The sequence below is a fragment of the Hordeum vulgare genome, chromosome 4H (genome assembly GCF_904849725.1).
Source record: "Hordeum vulgare subsp. vulgare chromosome 4H, MorexV3_pseudomolecules_assembly, whole genome shotgun sequence".
NCBI lineage: Eukaryota > Viridiplantae > Streptophyta > Magnoliopsida > Poales > Poaceae > Hordeum > Hordeum vulgare.
This window is the reverse complement of record NC_058521.1, coordinates 394,498,480-394,524,281: the sequence shown is the minus strand read 5'-3', so window position 1 is coordinate 394,524,281 and position 25,802 is coordinate 394,498,480.

Below are 25,802 nucleotides of genomic sequence, written 5' to 3'. Positions count from 1 at the left end.
GCTACTTTGAAGCACAAATGTGTACTAAAAAGTATAATGGTGTTGATCCTTCTCTCATCCTCACTTTTCTTCTGTATTTTTGCTTTTTTCTCTTTATTTCCGCGTTTTTTCTGTATTTATTCTATTTTTTATGGCACCTCTCTGGTGCATCTTTATTTTGTTTGTTTTTTTACTTTTTCTTAGTAGTAGCCCTTTACAATGATGAACAATACACTTTACAATTACTCACTTCAACTAAATGCAATCATAACTCAAATCTGAATACATGAGAGAAACTATATATGATGAATGCCTCTAGTAGTGTACTACTATGTGCAATGATCCGGCATAGCATGGACAGTAAAAAATGGACAAGGCATTAAAATGTCGAGCTAGCCATACTATGATCATGCAAGGCAAATGAAAACATGTCTCTAGTCATGTAATGTAAAATGATGGTAGTGCATGGTGATATGCTCGGAATGACTATGCAAATGCCATGTACATAAGTATGGTGGTTGTTTTGAGGGGATGAGGTGTTTTATTTGTAGGAGAACAACAAAAAGTCATCCCACATGTTTGGACGTACCTCCGAATTATGCGCCAAGTCTAATTGTGAGAGTGAGAAATGCACGGTACTGTAGAGGCTAGCAATAAAAGATGAATGGAAGTGCAACGACTTTGAAATTGCTTTAGTCATAAAGAACTCATACTAAACATGAGTATCGCGATGTCATGTTTCCTAAGACTCAAAAGCTAAGTACCACAAGGGCTTTTGTGGAGATAAACCCCGTGTCCCAGGTCAACCAAAGATGTTGCGTTCATCAACATAAAGCCTTTACAATCATTCAATTGCTAATCAAGCCACCACTAGAGTACCTGACTTATGTTATTAGGTGAAAGAAAGGCAATAGTTCAAAGGACTACTTTTGGGGGTTTTGATAAAAAAACATGCTAATGTTTTTCAGAAAATAACAAGACTCCCACAAGCTAGGTTGAGAAAATGCAAAGCACGCATGTCAAAATAGCGGGACACAATATTGCACAAAAACCTTACCATATAGAGCATTGCATAAGACGCTACATAAGCAAAGTAACCTCCCAACTCTTAGAACTAAACAAGGGAAAATTATGAAAGTAAAAAAAGAAAGTGTAGTTATTAAAAGGGAGCATGAGAAGTGGTTACCTCCCCAAGCTTATGTATAAACTAGGGTTAGAAACTTTTTACTCTTGAGTTGCATACGACATTTCTTCTAATAAACATGGACCTGGATTCAATTGGTCTCCTTGTTTTGGTTTCGTGTGTGCCCTCCAATAGAACCTGCTGAAAACAAACTAAAAGAAAACAAAATATTTTTTGCTTTTTAGGTTTTTCATTTTTTGTAGGACAAAGGATTAGCAACACAAGTGAATAAAATATTTGTCTCTACAAGATCCGTTCATCTACCTAAGCACCACGCTCAAGATGATAAACTAGGTCTACGAGTGTATACTGCTCCTAGGTTGGAATTAAGTTTGTCTAAGACAAGATATAAATCAGAAGTGTGCAACTCCTTAGTTCTTAAGTAAAAGATAAATCCTCACTTAAGGTGTGAAACTGGCCACTAAACAACATGTATTTAAGCAAGGTTCAAATTGGGAGAATATTACCGGTCACTCATCGTCGAAGTTTGTCATGGTTAAGCAACCCAATGGCTTGTGGATCTTACATATGGTTGTCACCATACCATACATGTCACCACACAAGGACTAAACACCTAAGAAAATAACTCACATATAAAAACATCGATCATGTATACGTATGGAGTTCGTATATCCAACCGGCAAAAGAAATGAAGAAAACAGAGTTTCTAAGTAGAACTATTGGCTATGCAGTTCCAGAGGTAATTAACACTACTTAAAAATGATTGCTTAGTAAATACCTCGTTGACCTCGTACATCGAAAATAAATCAGATGGAGGTGTTATTGCCTTCATACGAGTGCTCAAACGACCATTTGCGGTCATATGGTATGCCATTGTTTGGTTTGTGAAGATGCTCGTCGTGGTCTCCAAGTGAAATGACCGCTCGTACAAGCACTACCGCTCATACAATAGGCCATTTTTGTTCTGGTCCTCTTCTTTGTTGTGTTCATGAGCTCATACAAGCGCTCAAATGACCAGTGCAGTCGTATGAAATGTCATGTTTTTCTCCTCGAGTTGCAGAACTGCATGAAAATTCTTGTGCTTCCTCCTCACGTTAGACACATAGAAATGTTGTAATAAAAGTAGGAGGGGGAATGCAACAAAAATAGGCTACCGAGCTGCTAAACTTTTTTCCAATGAAAATATCACAAGACCAACTCAAATAGCAACTAGTCAAAACAAAAACGAAAGTGTCAATGCAACATGAATGCAACTAGATTTACGACACAAAACTAAGAGAGAGACATACTTACTTCCGAGTTGCCTCCCAATCAAAGCTTTATTTATAGCCATGTAGGTGGGCTTCAGTGCTCCATAAGGCCCTCCACCCAGATCCCAAGGGATATCAACCTTGAGTGTCAGACCAAACTCCGACCGGGGTTTGAAGCACCTCATAGAAGGGCTCGATCGGAGTCATACTCGCTTCCAGTGCATCATCATCATATAGGTAAATTCATACTTGCTTCTTAGCGAGTACCGATGCATCTAATTTAGTGGAGATGCCTGCAAGGTTAGTAGCTGCAATTTGTCAACCCTTCTATAGCCAAGAGGATATGACGCTATAATAAATCATAAACCTCTTCTTGTTCATCTTGAGTGTACCTTGTAATGTTAGTATCCAAATTTGCAAATTCAGTATCAAGGCTATTATTATATATAATAATTTACAATTAAATCTCCAGAGGAGGTCTATGGAGAGCCTGCATAAAATCAACCCATGTAGCGATCAATTTCAGAATATGCAATTTCGGCTTTGTCCGATATCGACAAATCCACAGGTAAAGAGTAATCAGGCACCATGGTGGATGCATCACTCTTTTATAACTCTATTAATGCAAACAACTCCCCATCCTTTTATGCTATCTCATCCCGAGGATGAATATCAACTGGTGTTTCATCAAAAGGAGTCAGCGAAGGCAAATCGAGAACAATGCCAATATATAGTTCATCTTTAACAATAAACTTTGAAACATTAGCCCTCACTATATCCTCCGAGAGAATATTCAAGCATAATTTCAATAGGTTCCATGAAAGCTCTTATATAACATAAATATGATAGATGATAATCGAGTTGGGAATTAATGGTGTTTAGAAATTTACCATGATTGGTAGGAGTTGTAGGAAGGGGGCCCTTCCCTTCCTCATCTCCATGTTCCTTCTCTTCCTTATCTCCTAGACACACTTCTTGGAAACTGGTTCCCTTGTTTTTCTCCCATCTCTCAATTATCTTCTCAAATTCTTTCATGAGGTTATGTTCCTGCCACATAGAGGCTTGGAAAGCAGCGGTGCACTTCACATATTATTTAATTAAAGGGGCATGATGCAGGTTGTTATTAATAGAACATTTATAAATATTCTCCACCGAACCCATATATTTCAAGACCTCTTATGTTGTAGAGAGAGATCTTTCACCCTGTTCATCAATTCTAATGTTCTATAATGGAGCATTACTTCCTCAATAGTTGCAATATGATCAAATATGTACGAGTCACGGTTATATGCTGCTACAACAGGGTTAGGGTGAAGTTTACAGTTGAAGCTCATATGGCATTTGGACTTACAATGCTCACAACATAATGGATATGCAAATATACATACAACATAGTAACCAAATGCCTCCATTTTATCACCCGTTTCAATACATTTAAATGAATATCAGTAATGAGCATATATCATTCCTCTCTCTTAATTTTCTTTCCTTGTAGCCATTTTAATTCTTGTAGAAGACATCTTGAAGGCATAATTTTTTGGTACATATTTTCTTGAGTAGCAACAAACATAAATAAACTAAATGTGAGTAGGTAAGTTATAACCAAGCGCTACAATCCCCCACAACGGTTTTAGAAAGCACTTGATGACCTGCAAGTGCACTAATATGTCTCCAACGTATCTATAATTTTCGATTGTTCCATGCTATTATATTATCATTCTAGGATTCTTTATATGCATATACTAGCTGTTTTATATAGTTTTTGAGCACTGACCTATTAACCCAGTGCCAAGTGTCAGTTGTTGTTTTCTCCATGTTTTTGGTTTTTTAGGATTATTTTACCAAATGAAGTCCACATACCCTGAAACATTTTGACGATTTTTCTAGAGAAAATAAGGACATGGAAGCTTCAGAAGGAGATTGAAGGCCCCTTGGGGTGGCGCCAAGGCAATAGGGCGCGCCCAGGGGGGTGGTTGTGCCCTGATAGCTTGGGGACACCTCCCTTGGCCTTCGGCATTCCTCTCTATCCTATAAATTCCCATTAGTCACAAACCCTAAAAAGCCTTCCAGAACACTTTTTCCGCCGTGGCAAGTTTCTATTTCGTTGTGTGCCCATCTGGAGCCCTGTTCCGATGCCTTGTGCGAGGGGAGATCAATCATGGAGGGCCTCTACATCAAACTTGCTTCTCCCATGATGATGTGTGAGTAGTTCATCATAGACCTACGGGTCTGTAGTTGGTACCTAGATGCCTATCTCTCTCTATTTACTTCATTGCCATGATCACCGTGATTCTTGCGATGATATATCTTATGTAATCACTTTGTGCGATGCGTTTGTTAGGATCCAATGAATTGTGGGTATATGTTCACATTACTCATGAAATATATTTGAGTTTTCTCTGAATTACTATATGCACGATTATGATAGGTTCATAATTCTCTGTGATCTATTGATTTGATTTTGACAACTAGATTGATTTACCTTTAGTGAGAGAGGTTCATTGTAGTGGGCCCAATCTTGTGGTGCTCTATATCCTACCGACAAGGTAGGGGACAAGACATGTATTTGTATTGCTTCCACTAAGGATAAAACGATTGGGTTGATTTATATTAATTGCAATTTATTTTTCTACGTCACGTAATTGTTCTCCAAGCATTACTCTGTTTTACTTAATACTTTAGATGCATGTTGGATAGCGGTCGATGGGTGGAGTAATAGTAGTAGATGCTAGCAGGAGTCACTCCACTTGCTTACGTATGTGATGCCTATATGTAATGATAATTGCCATGAATAAATATTGCATAACTTTGTGCTTTTCTATCAATTGCCAAAGAGTAATTTGTTTACCCATCATATGCTTTCTATGAGAGAGAAGCCTCTAGCTAAACTATGCCCCAAAGGTCTATTCCCAAATATATTTATAAAAATACAAAGTACATCCCTGCCTTTTATAATTTTCATTTACTTTTTATATTCAGCATTTTCCAACTATCTATCTATCACTACTTATCGCTTGCAAGTAACGAGTTTAAGGGGATTGACAACCATCTTCCCCGTGTTGGGTGCAAGTGTGTGCTCCTTTATGTGTAGGCACTGAAGAAGATAAATTGTGTAGTCCTCCTATTGGTTCTATAACCTTTGTTTTCACTTAGAAAAATACTTATCTACACTGTGCTGTATCATCCCCTCCTCTTCGGGGAAAAACCCAAAGCACATCACAAGTATTAGGAAGCATTTTTGGCGCCATTGCGGGGAGTATCACCAATTTCCTATCAAGTACCTTTTCACAAATCATCATTCACTTGTTCTAGTTTTCATTTTTCATTATAATTTGCTTGCCATAAAAATCAAAAAAATCAAAAATATTTATCTTTGCTAGTTTACTTGTTCGCTTGTTATCCTTTCTAATTCACTCATTTTGCTTGTTACTTTGCTTGCTTGGTCACCATGTCTCAAGATAACACTAAGTTGTGTGACTTCTCAAATAGTAATAACATTTATTTTATTAGTACTCCTATACTGCCCGCCACTAGTGTGGAGTTTTATGATATAAATACCCCATTTCTGAATCTTGTGATGAAAGAACAATTTCCGGGAAGTCCTAGTGAGGATCCCATTGGTCATTTCAACAATTTTGTTGAATTATGTGATATGAAAAATAAAAATGATATGGATAATGATGTGGTTAAAGTAAAATCATTTTGTTTTTTCACGATGAGATAAAGTTAAATCTTGGTTTTCACCTTGACACACATTAATATGGTTACATGGGATAAATATAAAGATGCTTTCATTATAAAGTTTTTCCCTCCACCTAAGATAATCTCCCTTAGAAAATCAAATTATGAATTTTAATAAAAATGACAAATAACATGTTGCACAAGCTTGGGAGACGATGAAATTGATGATTAAAAATTGCCATTCTCATGGTTTGAACTTATGGATGATTATCCGAAATTTCTATGTTGGACTAAACTTTGTATCTAGAATCTTCTAGATTCTGCCACACGTGGTACCTTCATGGATGTGACATTAGGATATTCCACCAAAATGTTTTACAACATCATGAAAAACTATTCTCAATGGCATACCAAAAGAGCTCCAATTGGTAAGAAGGTAAATTCTATTGAGGAAATCGCTACTATGAGTGGGAAAGTGGGTGCTCTTATGAATATAGTTGCTAGTAAAAATTCTCATGTTGAACCAAATGATATGCCTTTGTCTGCTTTGATTGAGAAAAATGATATTGCTATTGACGTGAACTTTATCTCGAGAAACAATTTCAACAACAATGCTTAGAGAGGAAATTTTAACATTAGACCGTACCTTGGTAATTCCTCTAACAATTATGATAATTCTTATGGAAATTATTCTATAAATAATAATAGGTTATCATATGATCATTAGAACACCATTAGATAATCCATTAGTTGTCATAATATGTTTAATACTATGGTAGAAGAAAAGTTGCATGAAGTTGACGATTTAGTTAGGAACATGGATAGAATTGATGTGGATGCAAAACTCTTAAAAATAAAAATTTGCCACCAAAGCATGATATCAATGATTCCATTAAATCCATCCAAATGTCTATAAATTAAAGTAAGGATAGGACCACAAGGTTGAGAGCCAAACGAGAATTCTTAGAAAAGGCTCTTCCACCCGATTTCTACCGTAATCATGATGAAGCTCTTAAAATGATTGGTACTTCTCCCGCTGAATCTTTGTTTACTAATATGAAAATAGATTATAAAGGGACTGGATATGAGTCAACTTTAGCTAGAATGTGTCCCATTTGGTCGGATGGTGATGATTCTAATGATAAAAATGAAAAAATGGGTTTGGAGAGGTCAAAACTTTAAATAATTATGTACACACTATCTTGGATTACAGGGACTTTAATTACGAGATTTGATATTTATTATAATTTATTTCCTTGCTTAAATCCATTATTATCTCATCCAATGCTTATGAACAAAATAAAGCTTTAAGTAAACATATAGTAGAAACAATGATAAAAGCCTACGATCAGAAACTTGAGCTAGAAGTCTCTATTCCTAGAAATTTGCATAATGAATGAGAACCTACTATTAAAATTAAGATCAAATACTATGAAATAATTCTTTGTGTGACCTTGGTGCTAGCATTTCAACTATACATAAATCCCCATGTGATGTGTTTGGTCTCACCGATATAAATAAGTGCTCCCTTAACTTGCATCTTGTGGATTCTACCATTAAGAGACCTTTGGATAGAATAAATGATGTTATTATACTTGCTAATAGAAATTATGTGCCTTTAAATTTCATGGTTATTGATATTTAATGCAACCCATCTTATCCAATAATACTTGGGAGACCTTTCTTTTGAACTATAGGTGCAGTGTGCAATTATTGATATGAAAGAGGGAAACATAAGGTTCCAGTTACAATTAAATAAAGGAATACTTACCTAGGATGAGAATTAAACCACTTTATTAATCTATCATGAGGGCTACTTATGGGTGGAGTGTCAAACATGACAACACTTGAAACTATGCATTATGCCTAGCAAGGGGCGTAAAGCAATAGCGCTTGTTGGGAGGCAACCCAATAGTTATCTTATTTTCTTGTTCTAATTTATGTTTGTATGAGATAAAATTATTATTCATATTATAAAGATTGTGTTTTTATGTTCAAATTATTTTTTTTCCAAGTAAAGCCTTTGGGATGATTTGAATGATGATTAGAATTGATATGGTGAAAACCATTAAATTTTGCGTCTAGTGCAAAATTTCTCTGATTTTACTGGAATGTATTTTTATATAAATGTTTTAAAAATTATTTATATATCAATTCCTCATATTTTCGTAATTTTTCAGAATTCTAGGAGTTACAAAAGTAGGGTGTATTTGTTGATCACCGCAGGTTGTTCTGTTTTAGACAGATTCTGGTTTTTTTTGCATAGTTTGCTTGTTTTGATTATCATGGACTATATCGGGGGGGTATATTTCATGGAGAAGTTATAATACAGTACCTTATGCATTAATAAAATATGAATCAATTTATAACAGTACCTAATGTTTATGGTTCGCCTATCATACTAACGGATCTCACGAGTTTTCTGTTGAGTTTTGTGTGTTGAAGTTTTCAAGTTTTGGACGTTATCATGATGGATGAAGGAATAAGGAGCGGAGAAGAGGCTAAGGTTGCGGATGCCCAATGCAACCCAAGTCAAATTATAGGAATACTAAAGCATGTAAGCTTTGGGATGCTCCGGAAGGCTTCACCTCTTTCATCTCAATCCATCGGTATGTCACTTCGAGCTATATTTTTATTCATCACATGATATGAGTTTTCCTTGGAGCGTCGTTTATGATAGTTTGTTGTTGTTTTAGTTTTCCACAATCATTGTTATTTAACACACAAACTTGAGAGAGAGACATGTTCACCATGATTTGTTACAATACTCTATGTGCTTCACTTATATCTTTTGACCTCAGAAGTTGCTCTAGTGCTTCAGTTATACTCCCTTCATCCGGAAATACCTGTCATGGTAACGGATGTATCTAGATGTATTTTAGTTTTAGATACATCCATTTTTATACATTTGTGTGACAAGTAATTCCGTACGGAGGGAGTATATCTTAGAGCATGGTGGCGTATAGATTTTATAGAAATAATTGCACTCTCGTTCTTCATTTAAATTTGTTTGAGAGTTATTAAAAAGTAACTGTAATTTGCATGGGTTATAAGACTAATACAAAAAATAATAGGTATTCAAAGAGCGCATAATCAAAACCACATGTAGCACATATAAGAGAAATTGTGAGTTAATTATATTGATGTGGTAATATGAAAGGTTGTGAGTGCATGGTCATTCTTTAGTTAAAATATTGATAGTTAAAGGATGCTAAAAAAATTTCATCTAAATATTGGTTATGTCATGGTGATGATATGTGAGAATTTTTATTCCTCATTGAAATTCTAGCGTTGTTTAGGTCGGGGGCGCACGATGGTTAAATCGTACCAACCTCCTCCCTAGGGGCATGCGAGTAGTACTTTTCTTCGAGAGATCTAATAAAACCTTGCAATAAGTATGTGAGTTATTTAAGAATAACATTAATCCATGGATATATGCACTCTCACCACCTCATATTTGCTAGCCTCTTCGGTACGGTGCATTGCCCATTCTCACCTCGAGGATCGGTGTGAACTTCGCTGGTGCATCCAAACCCGGCGTAATGAAATGCTCTATTGCATACAATCCACCTTATATCTTCCTCAAAACAGCCATCATACCAACCTATCATGGCATTTTGATAGCCATTTAGAGATATATTATCATGCAAGTTCCACCGTTAGATCATATGACTAGTACACTCATTGTCATATTGCTTTGGATGATCATGTAGCTGACATGGTATTTGTGGCAAAGCCACCATTCATCATTATTATATATGTTACGCTAGATCATCGCACATCCTGGTACACTACCATAGGCATTCATATAGAGTCATATTGTTTAGTATTTTTTCATATCAAGTTGTAAGTAAATAGAAGCGTGATGCTATTCATTATTACGGCATTGTTTCATTGAGGAAATCATGATGGAGACAATGATTCCCCCACAAGTAAGGTGAGACTCCAGACGAAAAATAAAAGAAAATAAGAGGGTAAAACAAATAAATAAAAAAATGAGAGAAAAGAAAGAAGGGGTAGTGCTACTACCTCATTTTCCACACTTGTGCTTCAAAGTAGCACCATGTTTTCCATATAGAGATACTCATGTTTTGTAACTGTCATATGTAAGTCACAATTTTTCATTATAGCACTTGGCTTGTATATCCTGATCACGGGCTTCCTCAAATGCCCGAGGTCTTCATGATCAAGCAAGTTGGATGCACACCCACTTAGGTTGAGTTGAGCTTTCATACACTTATAACTCTAGTGCATCTGTTGCATGGCAATCCCTACTCCTTGCATTGATATTCATTGATAGGCATATCCATAGCCCATTGATCCGCCTACTTGATGTGAGAATTTCTTCTTCTCCACTTTTAACCCTTTGAAACCTACCACCATATTCTATTCCACCTATATGCTATGTCCAAGGTTCCCACTCATGTATTGAGTGAGTAATAAAAAGCTCAAGCGCATTAAAAAGTATGATCCAATTGTGTGGCTTAACACTGTGGTGCTTGACATTTCTATTTATATGGCGATTTATTAAGTTTTATTTTGTAAGGGTTAGTCCAAAAAGACATGAAAGGGTCCAACACTTCATCATATGCATTATGCCTAGCTAGGAGCGTAAAACAATAGCTATAGTTGGGAGGCAACCCAATAGTTATCGTACTTTTCTTATTCTACTTTCTATTTGTGTGATATAACATGATTATTTTTACTCTAATTATTGTGTTTTATGTTTAAATTAGTGTTTGTTTCAGTTAAAGCCTTTGGGATGATTTGAATGATAAGTGGAATTGATATGGTGCAAGAACAAAAATTCATCACCGAGTGCATAATTTTTATGATATTATTGGAATGTATTTTTGATATGAAATTATTTACACAGTATAGCTATACAAATTAGTTAGGTTTTCCTTACATATTGGAATTTGAGGAGTTACATAAGTAGGGTGTCTTTGCTGATCGCTACAAAATGTTCTCTTTTAGACAGATTCTGTTTTTGCTTGCATAGTTTGTTTGTTTTGATGATGCTATGGATTATATCGGGTGGTATAAGTCATGGATAAGTTATAATACAGTAATTATGCAATAATAAAATATGAAACAATTTGTAGCAATACCTAATTTTTATGGTTCGCCTATCTTACTAACGGATCTCACGAGCTTTATGTTGAGTTTTGCATGCTGAAGTTTTCATGTTTTGGGTGTTATGACGATGGATGATGGAATAAGGGGAGGCAAGAGCCAAAGATTGGGCATGTCCAAGTCACCACTGTTGGGTTACGTAGTAATTTCAAAAAAAATCCTACGCCATGCAAGTCTATCTATGGACAAACCATCAACGAGAGAGGTTGTAGAGCATCTTCATACCTTTGAAGATCGCTAAGCGGAAGCGTTACTATGAACGTGGTTGATGGAGTCGTACTCGTAGCGATTCAGATCGTGGTGGATTCCCATCTATGTGCCAAACCACGGCACCTCCATGTTCAACACACGTACAGCCCGGTGACGTCTCCTCCTTCTTGATCCAGCAAGGAGAGAAGAGAAGTTGAGGGAGAGCTCCGGCAGCACGACGGCGTGGTGACGGTGGAGCTATGTGGTTCTCCGGCAGGGCTTCGCCAAGTGCCGCAGAGGAGGAAGAAGAGAGAGGTAGGGCTGCACCGTGAGAGAGAGATGAATTACTGTGTCCCAAAAATCCCTAAATCTCAAGTATATATTGGGGGGAAGGAGAGGGAGGGCTGCCTTGGCCCCTCCTCCAAGGAGGAGGAGTTCAGCCGAACTAGGGAGGAGTCCAGCTCCCACAAGGGAGGTGGATCCCTTCCTTTTAAAACCCCTTTTGCCTTATCTCCTTATCCCTAGCCACATGGGCCTTTAGGGAAGGCCTTGGCCAGCCCAACAAGGGCTGGTACACCTCCTCTAACAGCCCATGAACTCTTTTGGTTGTCACACCCCTCCCGGGGTCCTCCGGCACCCTCCCGGCACTCCCTGTTCACTACCGATGAGCCTGAAACTTTTCCGGTGACCAAAACAGGACTTCCTATATATCAATCTTTACCTACGGACCATTCCGTAGATCCTAGTGACTTCCGGGATCTCAGCCGGGACTCCAAACAACCTTCGGTAACCACATACTATTCCCTTTACAACTCTACAATCATCGAACCTTAAGTATGTAGACCCTACGGGTTCGGGAGACATGCAGACATGATCGAGACATCTCTCCGGCCAATAACCAACAGCGGGGTCTGGATATCCATGTTGGTTCCCACATGTTCCACAATGATCTCATCAGATGAACCACGATGTCAAGGATTCAATCAATTCCGTATGCAATTCCCTTTGTCTACCGGTATAATGCTTGCCCGAGATTCGATCGTCACTATCCCTATACCTTGTTCAATCTCGTTACCGGCAAGTCTCTTTACTCGTTTTGTAAAACATCATCCTGTGGCTAACTCCTTAGTCACACTAAGCTCAACATGATGATGAATTACAGAGTAGGCGCCGAGATACCTCTCCATCACACGGAGTAACAAATCCGAGCCTCGATTCATACAACCCAACAGACACTTTCAGAGATACCCATAGTGCACCTTTATAATCACCCATTTACATTGTGACGTTTGATACACCCAAATAACTCCTATGGTATCCGGGAGTTGCACAATCTCATGGTCTAAGGAAACAATACTTGACATTAGAAAACCTTTAGCAGACGAACAACACATTCTAGTGCTATGCTTAGGATTGGGTCTTGTCCATCACATCATTCCCCAATGATGTGATCCCATTATCAATGACATACTATGTCCATGATCAGGAAACCATGATCATCTATTGATCAATGAGTTAGCCAACTAGAGGCTCACTAGGGACACATTGTTATCTATATATTCACACCTGTATTACAGTTTTCGGTTAATACAATTATAGCATGAACAATAGACAATTAGCATGAAAGGGAAATATAGTAATAACTACTTTATTATTGCCTCTAGGGCATATTTCCAACAGTCTCCCACTTGCACTAGAGTCAATAATCTAGTTACATTGTGATGAATCGAACACCCATAGAGTTCTGATGGTGATCATGCTTTGCCGTGGAAGAGGTTCAGTCAACGGGTCTGCGACATTCAAATATGTATGTACTTTACAAATATCTATATCTCCATCCTGGATGTATCCACGAATGGAGTTGAAGCGGCTCTTGATGTGCTTGGTCTTCTTGTGAAACTTTGGCTCCTTTACAATGGCAATAGCTCCAATGTTGTCACAGAACAGAGTCATCGGGCCCGACGCACTTGGAATGACTCCTAGGTCGGTGATGAACTCCTTCATCGAGACTACTTCCTGTGCTGCTTCCGAAGCAGCGATGTACTCCGCTTCACATGTAGATGCCGCCACAACGCTTTGCTTGCAGCTGCACCAGCTAACTGCCCCATTATTCAAAATATACACGTATCCGGTTTCTGACTTGGAGTCATCCGGATCTGTGTTGAAGCTACCATCGACGCAACCCTTTACGACGAGCTCTTCGGCACCTCCATATACGAGAAACATATCTTTAGTCCGTTTTAGGTACTTTAGGATATTCTTGACCGTTGTCCAGTGATCCACTCCTGGATCACTCTGGTACCTCCCTACCAAACTTATGGGAAGGCTCACATCAAGTCTGGTACACAACATGGCATACATAATAGAGCCTATGGCTGAAGCATAGGGGATGGTACTCATCTTCTCTATATCTTCTGTCGTGGTCGGTCGTTGAGTCGCACTAAACCTCACGCCTTGTAATACAAGCAAGAACCCCTTCTTACCCTTATCCATATTGAACTTCTTCAATATCTTGTCAAGGTATGTGCTTTGTGAAAGACCTATGAGGTGTCTCGACCTATCTCTATCGATCTTGATGCCTAATATGTAAGCAGCTTCTCCAAGGTCCTTCATTGAAAAACTCTTATTCAAATAGGCCTTTATGCTTTCCAATAGTTCTATATCATTTCCCATCAACAATATGTCATCCACATATAATATGAGAAATGCTACAGAGCTCCCACTCACTTTCTTGTAAATACATGCTTCTCCATAAGTCTGTATAAACCCAAACGCTTTGATCGCCTCATCAAAGCGAATGTTCCAACTCCAAGATGCTTGCACCAGTCCATAGATGGAGCGTTGGAGCTTGCATACCTTGTTAGCATTTCTAGGATTGACAAAACCTTCCCGATGTATCATATACAATTCTTCTTTAAGAAAGTCGTTCAAGAATACTATTTTGACGTCCATTTTCCAGATTTCATATTCATAGAATGCGGCAATTGCTAACATGATTCAGACCGACTTCAGCACCACTATGGGTGAGAAGGTCTCATCATAGTCAATCCCTTGAACTTGTCGATAACCCTTAGCGACAAGTCGAGCCTTATAGATGGTCACATTACCATCCACGTCAGTCTTTTTCTTGAAGATCCATTTATTTTCTATGGCTCGCCGATCATCGGGCAAGTCCACCAAAGTCATACTTTGTTCTCATACATGGATCCTATCTCGGATTTCATGGCATCAACCCATTTGTTGCAATCCGGGCCCGCAATCGCTTCTTCATAGTTCGAAGATTCACTGTTGTCTAACAACATGATTTCCATGACAGGGTTTTCATACCACTCTGGTGCAGAACGTACCCTTGTTGACCTTCGAGGTTCAATAGCAACTTGATCCGAAGTGCCATGATCATCATTAACTTCATCTCTAGACAGTGCAGGCGCCTCAGAGACATTTTCTTGCGCTGCGCTACTCTCCGGTTCGAGAGGAGGTACAATTGCCTCATCAAGTTCTATTTTCTTCCCACTTACTTCTTTCGATAGAAACTCTTTCTCTAGAAAGGATTCGTTCCTAGCAACAAAGATCTTGCCTTCGGATCTAAGATAGAAGGTGTATCCCATAGTTTCTTTAGAGTATCCTATGAAGACGCATTTTTCCGCTTTGGGTTCGAGCTTCTGTGGTTGAAGTTTCTTCACATAAGCATCACAGCCCCAAACTTTCAGAAACGACAACTTAGGTTTCTTGCCAAACCATAATTCATACGGTGTCATCTCAACAGATTTAGACGGTGCCCTATTTAAAGTGAATGTGGTAGTTTCCAATGCATATCCCCAAAATGATAGCGGTAAATCGGTAAGAGACATCATAGATCGTACCATATCTAATAGAGTGCGATTACGACGTTCACACAGACTGTTATGCTGCGGTGTGCCAGGCGGCGCGAGTTGTGAAATAATTCCACATTTTCTTAGGTGTGTGCCAAACTCGTGACGCAAATATTCTCCTCCACGATCGGATCGTAAGAACTTTATTTTCTTGTCACGTTGATTCTCCACCTCATTCTGAAATTCCTTGAACTTCTCAAAGGTTTTAGATTTGTGCTTCATTAAGTAGACATACCCATATCTACTCAAATCATCAGTGAGGGTGAGAACATAACGATATCCTCCGCGAGCTTCAACGCTCATTGGACCGCATACATCGGTATGTATTATTTTCAATAAGTTGGTCTCTCGCTCCATTATTCCGGAGAATGGTGTCTTGGTCATCTTGCCCATGAGGCACGGCTCGCATGTGTCAAATGATTCAAAATCAAGAGACTCCAAAAGTCCATCATTATAGAGTTTCTTCATGCGCTTTACGCCGATATGACCAAGGCGGCAATGCCACAAGTATGTGGGACTATCATTATCAATCTTGCATCTTTTAGCACTCACACCATGAATATGTGTATTATCATGATCGAGATTCATCAGGAATAAACCATTTACCAGCGGGACGTGACCATAAAGCATACCACTCATATAATAGAATAACCATTATTCTCATATTTAAATGAGTAACCATCTTGCATCAAGCGAGATCCCGATACAATGATCATGCATAAAGTTGGTACTAAATAAAAATTATTAAGGTTTATAACTAATCCCGAAGGTAGATGTAGAGGTAGTGTGTCAACGACGATCACATCGACCTTGGAACCATTCCCGACGCCCATCGCCACCTCGTCCTTAGCCAGCCTACGCTTGTTCCATAGTTCCTTCTTAGAGTTGCAAATGTGAGAAACAACACCAGTATCAAATACCCAGGAGCTACAAACGAGCGCTGGTAAGGTACACATCAATAACAAGTATATCACATATAACTTTGACGTTGTCAGCCTTCTTGTCCGCTAAGTACTTGGGGCAATTCCGCTTCCACTGACCGGTTCCCTTGCAGTAATAGCACTCAGTCTCAGGCTTAGGTACTTTCTTTGGCTTCTTCCTGGCAACTGGCTTACTAAGCACGGTAACTACTTTGCCGTCTTTCTTGAAGCTTTTCTTACCCTTGCCCTTCTTGAAACTGCTGGTCTTATTGACCATCAACACTTGATGCTCTTTCTTGATTCCTACCTCCACAGATTTCAGCATTGAATACAACTCGGGAATAGTCTTTTCCTTCCCTTGCATGTTCTAATTCATCACAAAGCCTTTATAGCTAGGTGGAAGCGACTGGAGGATTCTGTCAATGACCGCATCATCCGGAAGTTCAACTCCGAGCTGAGTCAGGCGGTTGTGCAACCCAGACATTCTGAGTATGTGCTCACTGACAGAACTATTCTCCTCCATCTTACAGCTAAAGAACTTGTCGGAGACTTCATATCTCTCAACCCGGGCATGAGCTTGAGAAACAAGTTTCAGCTCCTCGAACATCTCATATGCTGTGTGTTTCTCAAAACGCCTTTGCAGCCCCGGTTCTAAACTGTAAAGCATGCCGCACTAAACGAGAGAGTAATCATCACTCCGCGACTGCCAGGCGTTCCTAGCATCCCGGTCTGCTGCGGGAACGGGAGGATCACCTAGCGGTGTAGTAAGGACATATGCCTTCTTGGAAGCCATGAGGATGAGCTTTAAGTTACGAGCCCAGTCCGCATTGTTGCTCCCATCGTGTTTCAGCTTGGTTTTCTCTAGGAACGCGTTGAAGTTGAATGGGACATTTGCGTTGGCCATTGGATCTACAATATTTGTAAAGATAATTTTAGACTAAGTTCATGATAATAAAGTTCATCTAATCAAATTACTAATGAACTCCCACTTATATCGACGTCCCTCTAGTTATCCAAGTGACACATGATCCACTTCGACTAGCCCGTGTCTGATCATCACGTCAGACGGACTAGTCATCGATTGTGAGCATCTCTAAGCTGATCATATCAACCATACGACACATGTTCGACCTTTCGGTCTCCCGTATTCGAGGCCATGTATTTACATGCTAGGCTCGTCGAGTCAACCTAAGTGTTCTGCGTGTATAAATAGGCTTACACCGGTTGTATGCGAACGTTAGAATCTATCACACTCGATCAACGCGGGGTGTTTCAAAACAACGAACCTTCGCAATGGTGCAGACTTAGGGGAATACTTATCTCGAAATTTTAATGAGGGATCATCTTATCTTTGCTACCGTCATTCTGAGCAATAAGATGTAAAACATGATAAACATCACATGCAATCATATAGTGACATTATATGGCCAATATCATCTTGCTTCTTTGATCACCATCCTCGGGGCACCATGATCATCATCGTCATCGGCATAACACCATGATCTCCATCATTCTGTCTCCATGGAGTCGTCACGCCAACTATTACTTCTACTACTATAGCTAATTGTTACCGATAAAGTAAAGTAATCAACTTGGCGTTGCATCTCATACAATAAATTAAGACAACTCCTATGGCTCCTGCCGGTTGTCATACTCATCGACATTCAAGTCGTGAATCCTATTACAAGAACATGATCAATCTCATACATCACATATGTAACATCACATCATTTTGGCCATATCACATCACATATCATACCCTGCAAAAACAAGTTAGACGTCCTCTAATTATTGTTGCAAGTTTTACGTGTCTGGTTAGGGTTTCTAGCAAGAACATTTCTCACCTACGTGACAGCCACAACGTTGATATGCCAATGCTATTTACCCTTTATAAGGACCCTCTTCATCGAATCCGATCCGACTAAAGTGGGCGAGACTGACATTCGCTAGCCACCTTATGCAACTAGTGCATGTCGGTCGGTGGAACCAGTCTCATGTAACAGTACGTGGAAACTCGGTCCGGGCCGCTTCATCCCACGATGCTGCCGAATCAAGATAAGACCAGTAAAGGCAAGCAAATTGACAAATCAATGCCCACAACTTTTGTGTTCTACTCGTGCATAGAATCTACGCATAGAGCATTGGCTCGGATGCCACTGTTGGGTTACGTAGTAATTTCAAAAAAATCCTACGCCATGCAAGGATTTATCTATGGAGAAACCAGAAACGAGAGAGGTTGTAGACCATCTTCATACCTTTGAAGATCGCTAAGCGGAAGCATTACTATAAACGCGGTTGATGGAGTCATACTCGCAGCGATTTAGATTGCGGTGGATTCTGATGTATGTGCCGAACCACGGCACCTCCACATTCAACACACGTACAGCCCGGTGACGTCTCCTCCTTCTCGATCCAACAAGAAGAGAGGATAAGTTGAGGGAGAGCTTCGGCAGCACGACGGCGTGGTGACGGTGGAGCTATGTGGTTCTCCAACAGGGCTTCGCCAAGCGTCGCGGAGGAGGAAGAAGAGAGAGGTAGGGCTGCGTCGTGGGATAGAGATGAATTATTGTGTCCCAAAAATACCAAAACCTCAAGTATATATAGGGGGAAGGAGATGGAGGGCTGCCTTGGGCCCTCCTCCAAGGAGGACGAGTTCGGCCGATCTAGCGAGGAGTCCACCTCCCACAAGGGAGGTGGATCCCTTCCTTTTAAAACCCCTTTTGCCTTACCTCCTTTTCCCTAGCCACATGGGCCTTTAGGGAAGGCCTTGGCCAGCCCAATAAGGGCTGATCCACCACCTCTAACAGCCCATGAACTCCTTTGGTCATCACACCCCTCCCAGGGGTCCTCCGGCACCCTCATGGCACGCCCGGTACACTACCAATGAGCCCGAAACTTTTCCGGTGACCAAATAAGGACTTACTATATATCAATCTTTACCTACGGACCATTCCAGAGCTCCTCATGATGTCCGGGAACTCATGCGGGACTCCGAACAACCTTCGTTAACCACATACTATTCCCTTTACTACTCTAGCGTCATCGAACCTTAAGTGTGTAGACCCTACGGGTTCGGGAGACATGCAGAACTGACCGAGACATCTCTCCGGCCAATAACCAACATCGGAGTGTGGATATCCATGTTGGTTCCCACATGTTCCACGATGATCTCATCAGATGAACCACGATGTCAAGGATTCAATCAATCCCGTATGCAATTCCCTTTGTCTACCGGTATGATACTTGCCCAAGATTCAATCATCGGTATCCCTATACCTTGTTCAATCTCATTACCGGCAAGTCTCTTTACTCGTTCCGTAACACACATCCCGTGGCTAACTCCTTAGTCACACTGAGCTCAATATGATGATGAATTACCGAGTGGGCCCAGAGATACCTCTCCGTCACACGGAGTGACAAATCCCTGTCTCGGTTCGTACAACCCAACAAACACTTTCAGAGATACCCGTAGTGCACCTTTATAATCACCCAATTGCGTTGTGACGTTTTATAAACCCAAAGCACTCCTATGGTATCCGGGAGTTGCACAATCTCATGGTCTAAGGAATCAATACTTGACATTAGAAAAGCCTTAGCAGACGAACAACACGATCTAGTGCTATGCTTAGGATTGGGTCTTGTCCATCACATCATTCCCCAATGATGTGATCCCGAAAACCATGATCATCTATTGATCAACGAGCTAGCCAACTAAAGGCTGACTAGGGACACATTGTTATCTATATATTCACACATGTATTACGGTTTCCGGTTAATACAATTATAGCATGAACAATGAACAATTACCATGAACGGGAAATATTATAAAAACTAGTTTATTATTGCCTCTAGGGCATATTTCCAACAACCACAAGGTAATATTCTAAGAATATTTGAGAGTCTAAGCTTGGGGATGCCCCGGAAGGCATCCCCTCTTTCGTCTCAATCCATCGGTATGTCACTTGGAGCTATATTTTAATTCATCACATGATATGACTTTTGCTTGGAGCGTCGTGTATTATAGTTCGATTTTGTTTTATTTTTACACAATCATTGTTTGATGGACACACCCACTTGAGCGAGACACATGTTCACCATGATTTTTAACAATACTCTATCAGCTTCACCTATATCTTTTGAGGTAATCGGTTGCTCTAGTGCTTCACTTATATCTTGTAGAGAATGGTCGAATATAGATTTTATATAAATAATTGCACTCTCATTCTTCACTTAAATTTGTTTGAGAGTTAATAAACAGTGACTATAATTTGCATGGGTTACAAGACTAGTCCAAATATAATATGTATTCATGGAGTGCATAATCAAAACCACATGTAGCACATAAAAGAGAAATTATGGGTTAATGATATTGATGTGGTAATATGAAAGGGTATGAGTGCATGATTATTGGTTAGTAAAAAAATGATGGTTAAAGGATGTTAATTTTTTGTTCATCTAAATATTAGTCATAGCATGGTGATGATGTGTGAGCATTCATATTCCTCGTTGAAATCCGGTGTTGCTTAGGTCGGGGCGCGGTTAACTCCTACCAACCTCCCCCTTAGGGGCATGCGAGTAGTACTTTGCTTCGAGAGAGCTAATAAAGCCTTGTGATAAGTAAGTGTGTTCTTTATTACTAATATGGATCCATGAATGTACGCACTCTCACCACCTCATATTTTCTAGCCTCTTCGTTATCGTGCATTGCCCATTCTCACCTCGAGGATTGATGCAAACTTCGTCGATTCATACAAACCCCACGACATGATATTCTCTATTGAAGATAAGCCAGATTATATATTCCTCAAAACATCCAGCATACCTACCTATCATGGCATTTCCATATCCATTCCGAGATATATTGCCATGCAACTTCCACCGTCACATCATATGACTAGTACATCATTGTCATATTACTTTGCATGATCGTAAGATAGCTAGCATTATATTTCCTTTGCTTGTCTATTTTTAGATATCCTTGGTACGCTAGATCATTGCACATCCTAGTACACTGCGAGAGGCATTCATATAGAAGCATCTTGTTTAGTAGTTTTTCATATCAATTTGTAATTAAATAGAAGTGTGATGCTATTCATTATTTAGGGGACTACCTTGGTGAGGAAAGAATGATGGAGAGACTTATTCCCCCACAAGTCAGGATGAAACTCAGGACAAAAAATAAAAATAAAAATAAGAAAAGAAAGAAAGAAAGAAAAAAACAAAAGAAAAGAGAGAAAAGAGAACAGGGACACTGCTACTACCTGTTTTTCCACACTTCTGCCTCAAAGTGGCACCCATATAGAGAGTCTTATGTTTTGTCACTCTCATATGCTAGTGGGTATTTCACATTATAGAACTTGGCTTGTATATACTAATGACGGGCTTCCTAAAATGCTTGAGGTCTTCATGGGAAAGCAAGTCGGATGCACACCCACTTAGCTTCAGTCGAGCTTTCATACACTTGTATCTCTAGTGCATTCATTGCATGCCAATCCCTACTCCTCGCATTGATATATATTGATGGACATCTCCATAGCATGTTGATACTCCTAGTTGATGAGAGTCTTTCTTCTCCACTTTTACCCTTTTAAACCTACCACCATATTCTATTCCACCTATATGCTTTGTCCATGGTTCACACTCATGTATTGAGTGATTAATAAAAAGTTGAAGCGAGTTAAAAAGTATGATCCAATTGCGTGACTTAATACCGTGGTGCCTGGCATTTGTATTTATGTGGTGAAGACGGATCCATGCCATGCTAATATGAAAAAATGAATGGGGAGCAAACATTCTTTAAGGATAGTATATTTTGAACATTGATGATCATGTTGCTTATTTTCACAGATATTACTATGTTGATGTTTGTTAATTCATCATTTCTTAGTGACCATGCCTATAATAGATTACATGTCGGGTAGCATGTCACATCAAAAATTCTATTTTTATCATTTACCTACTCTAGGACGAGCATGAATTAAGCTTGGGGATGCTGATACGTCTCCAACGTATCTATAATTCTTAATTGTTCCATGTTGTAATATTATCATTCTAGGGTACTTTGGGGGCATTTATTTGTTCATTCATATTATTTTTAGCAATAACCTATTAACCTAGTGCCAAGTGCTAGTTGCTATTTTCTGCATTTTTTGTCTTTTCGGGTTTATAGTACCAAACGGAGTCTAAATACCACGAAACTTCTTCATGCTTTTTTCTGCACTAAAATAAGACCAAGAAGCTTCGGGAGAAGGTCGGTAGCCACATGAGGGCCCCACAAGCTAGCAGGGAGCGCCGAGGGGGTGGTCGTGCCCTGTTAGCTTGTAGGCCGCCTCAGCTCTCCTAGCCTCGTTATCTTGCTTATAAATTCTCATGTATTCCAAAAACCCTAGGGGAGCTCCCGAAACACTTTTTCTACCGCCGCAAGTCTCTTTTCCGCCGTGTGCCATCTGGATCCCTGTTTCGGTGCCCTCCCGGAGGCGGGATCGATCACGGAGGGCCTCTACATCAACCTTGCTACTCCATGGTGATGTGTGAGTAGTCTACCACAGACCTACAGGTACATAGCTAGTATCTAGATGGCTCTCTCTCTCTATGTTCTTCAATACAAAGTTCACCGCATCTTCACGGTGATCTATTCGATGTAATCACTTTGTGCGGTGTGTTTGTTGCGATCCGATGAATTGTGTGTTTATGTTCAGATTATTCACGATAAAGATTTGAGTCTTCTTTAAACTATATAATTCTTATTTGCATTATTGTTATAACTTTGTAAATCTCTCTCATCTATTGATTTGGTTTGGCCGACTAGATTGATCTATCTTCAATGAGTGGGGTGCATTGTAGTGGTTTTAATCTTGCGGTGCTCAATCTGAGTGATAGAAAAGGACATGACACGTATTTGTATCTCCCATTAAGGATAAACTATGGGGTTCATTCATCTTAATTGAGTTTACTTTGTAGCATCATGTCATTGTTCTCCAAGCATTAGTCTGTTTTACTTAATACTCTAGATGCATGCTTGATAGCGGTCGATGGGTGGAGTAATAGTAGTAGATGCAGGCAGGAGTCTGTCTACTTGCTTATGGATGCGATGCCTATATACACATGATCATTGCCGTGAATAAATATTGCATAACTTTGCTCTTTTCTATCAATTTCCCAACAGTAATTTGTTTACTCACCGTATGCCTTCTTCGAGAGAGAAGCCACTAGAGAACACTATGGACGCCGGGTCTATTCACTTATAAATTTACAAACGCTACTATTTGCTTGCTGCCTTTATTTAGATTTTATTTATTTTGCAATTTATATTTATCCAACTATCTATATACACTACTTATCTTCTTATAAGTAACAAGTTCACGGGGATTGACAACCCTCTTGCCCGCGTTGGGTGCAAGTCTTTGTTTCTTTGTGTGTACACGCTGAAGATGGGAGCTGTGTGGTACTCCTATTAGTTCGATAACCTTTGTTTTCACTGAGAGAAATACTTACCTATACTTTGCTACATCAACCCGTCCTCTTCGGGGAAAACCTCAACACAGATCAGAAGTATCATGTATATGGTGCGCACTCCCTCACACCGATATCATGGTGTATGTGGTGGACACTCCTCTCGATAGAAATTTTGACTGTCAGTGCTGGTCTCTCCAACCTTCGTCCCCACGTGCATTATCAAAATGTGTAGCGCACGGGGAAGAAGGAGGAAGCGACCCCCACGACCACAGTCGGGATTCTTTCTATAATATTTCGGTGATGGTCGCTTCCTCTCCCTCTCTCGCGCATTATAACAAGGTATATATCGCAAGAAGAGGACAAGGAAGCGACGCCCACGACAACAGTCGGGATTCTTCCCTGATATTTGGACCATTGGTGTTGGTTGCTTCCTCTCCCTCTCTCGCGCATTATACCAAGGTATATATCGTGAGAAGAGGAAGAGGAAACAACCCGAACGACAACACTCAGGATTCCTTCATGAAGACCATATTAAAAGTCACACGAGGAGCTCCGACAGTTTGAAAGTCAACCAAAATCATAAGTCAATTAACATTACATTTATGGAGTAATGACATAAAAATGCCCTATGTTTTTCGGAAATGTCATCTAATTCTTGTTTTGACAAACCATGAGCACTTGATATTTCCTACTTTATAGTATAAGTCATGCTAAAATCCACAAAAAAAAAGTTCGGCATGACCATTTCCAAAATAGGACATATCAAACGCCTGATATTTACCGGAACAGAAATGAATCAATATTCTGATAAAACATAGGCACTAGGAGGTGTGTCCTCCAAAACGATACACACGTTGAAGGAGACAACCAATACATGGTAAAGAAAGTTTCTAGTCCTAGCAACGGTAATACAGTACTCCTTTTAAGTACAATATAGTACTAGTTATGTATTCTTTTTTTCAGAAAAGGTATTAGGAATGGAACTAATCTGGAGGTTAATGAATTAGAGGTGTTACATCAAAGTGGCTTTCTCGATTGCCCCCTCCCCTTGGGTGCATGCATGTGAACATCAGTTCGTTTTTCAGCTCAATCATGCAGCTTTCTGCTCATAAAGGAGACTCCTTACTTATGAGATTATCATGGACTGTTAGCACGTTCATTTCACAATGATAGGACTAGGAGAGTGGTGGTCATTGTCCGAGTTAACCACCGTCAAGTTGTGATAAGCCTTGATCACCATATGAATAACACTAGAAGAGTCCTCTTAGCATCTATCATCCTACCTATAAAGTATCTACCATATGAACCCTAGAAATGAAAACAAAGACGAAGACACGTAGAGGACGGGAGGCTATCAAAGGTGGAGGGGACTTGGAAGAGCAGAGGGGGTCGACGATGGCGAGATGCAGCGGGGTCTCATAGCAGCGGTGGATGATCGGGACGGGGAAGGGACGCCACGTGGGGAGGGCCGGGATGGGGAGGGTGGCCACGTGTGAAGGGCGGCCGCGTGGGGAGGGCCGCCACTTGAGGAGGGTTGGGACGGGGAGGGCCGCCTCGTGAGGAAGACGGCCGGGATGGGGGAGCGCCAGCGCGGGGGAGACAGTGGAGAGGGAGAGAGGGAGAGAGTGAGGAGGCATAGAGTAGGGAGCGTGAGGGGCCGATGGCGTGGGGAAGAGGAAACGGAATAAGGTATGGTTAACAGTAGCGCGACCTAGAGAAGGTGTTGCCGCAAAGTGGGTGCAAGGGACATGGGCCTGGGCTAGACACAATAGTAGCACCGTCCCAAGTACAATGTTACTTCTAATTCTAATAGCAGTAGTGCGGGTGATAGATTAGCGCGACTACTGTGGTCAGCCCATGGGCATACAATGTGGCTCACATAGTAGTGCCGCTAGATGGAAGGCCCAGCGCTACTGCTATATATTACCAGTAGAGCCTGGTTTTGTCGGGCGCAACTACAAATTAACAGTAGCGTCGGGCTTTTATCACGCGCTACTAGTAAGGTTCTATCTATTAGCTATTTACTAGTAGTCTAATATTGTATGGGCGCCCTTCACAACACCATGAGAGAATCAACGCAATACATATAAAGAGAATATCTGATTACTTACTGAACAAAGTACAAACATGAAAGGGTTCATCCAATTCCTCAAGAACTAACACAATTATTCAAACA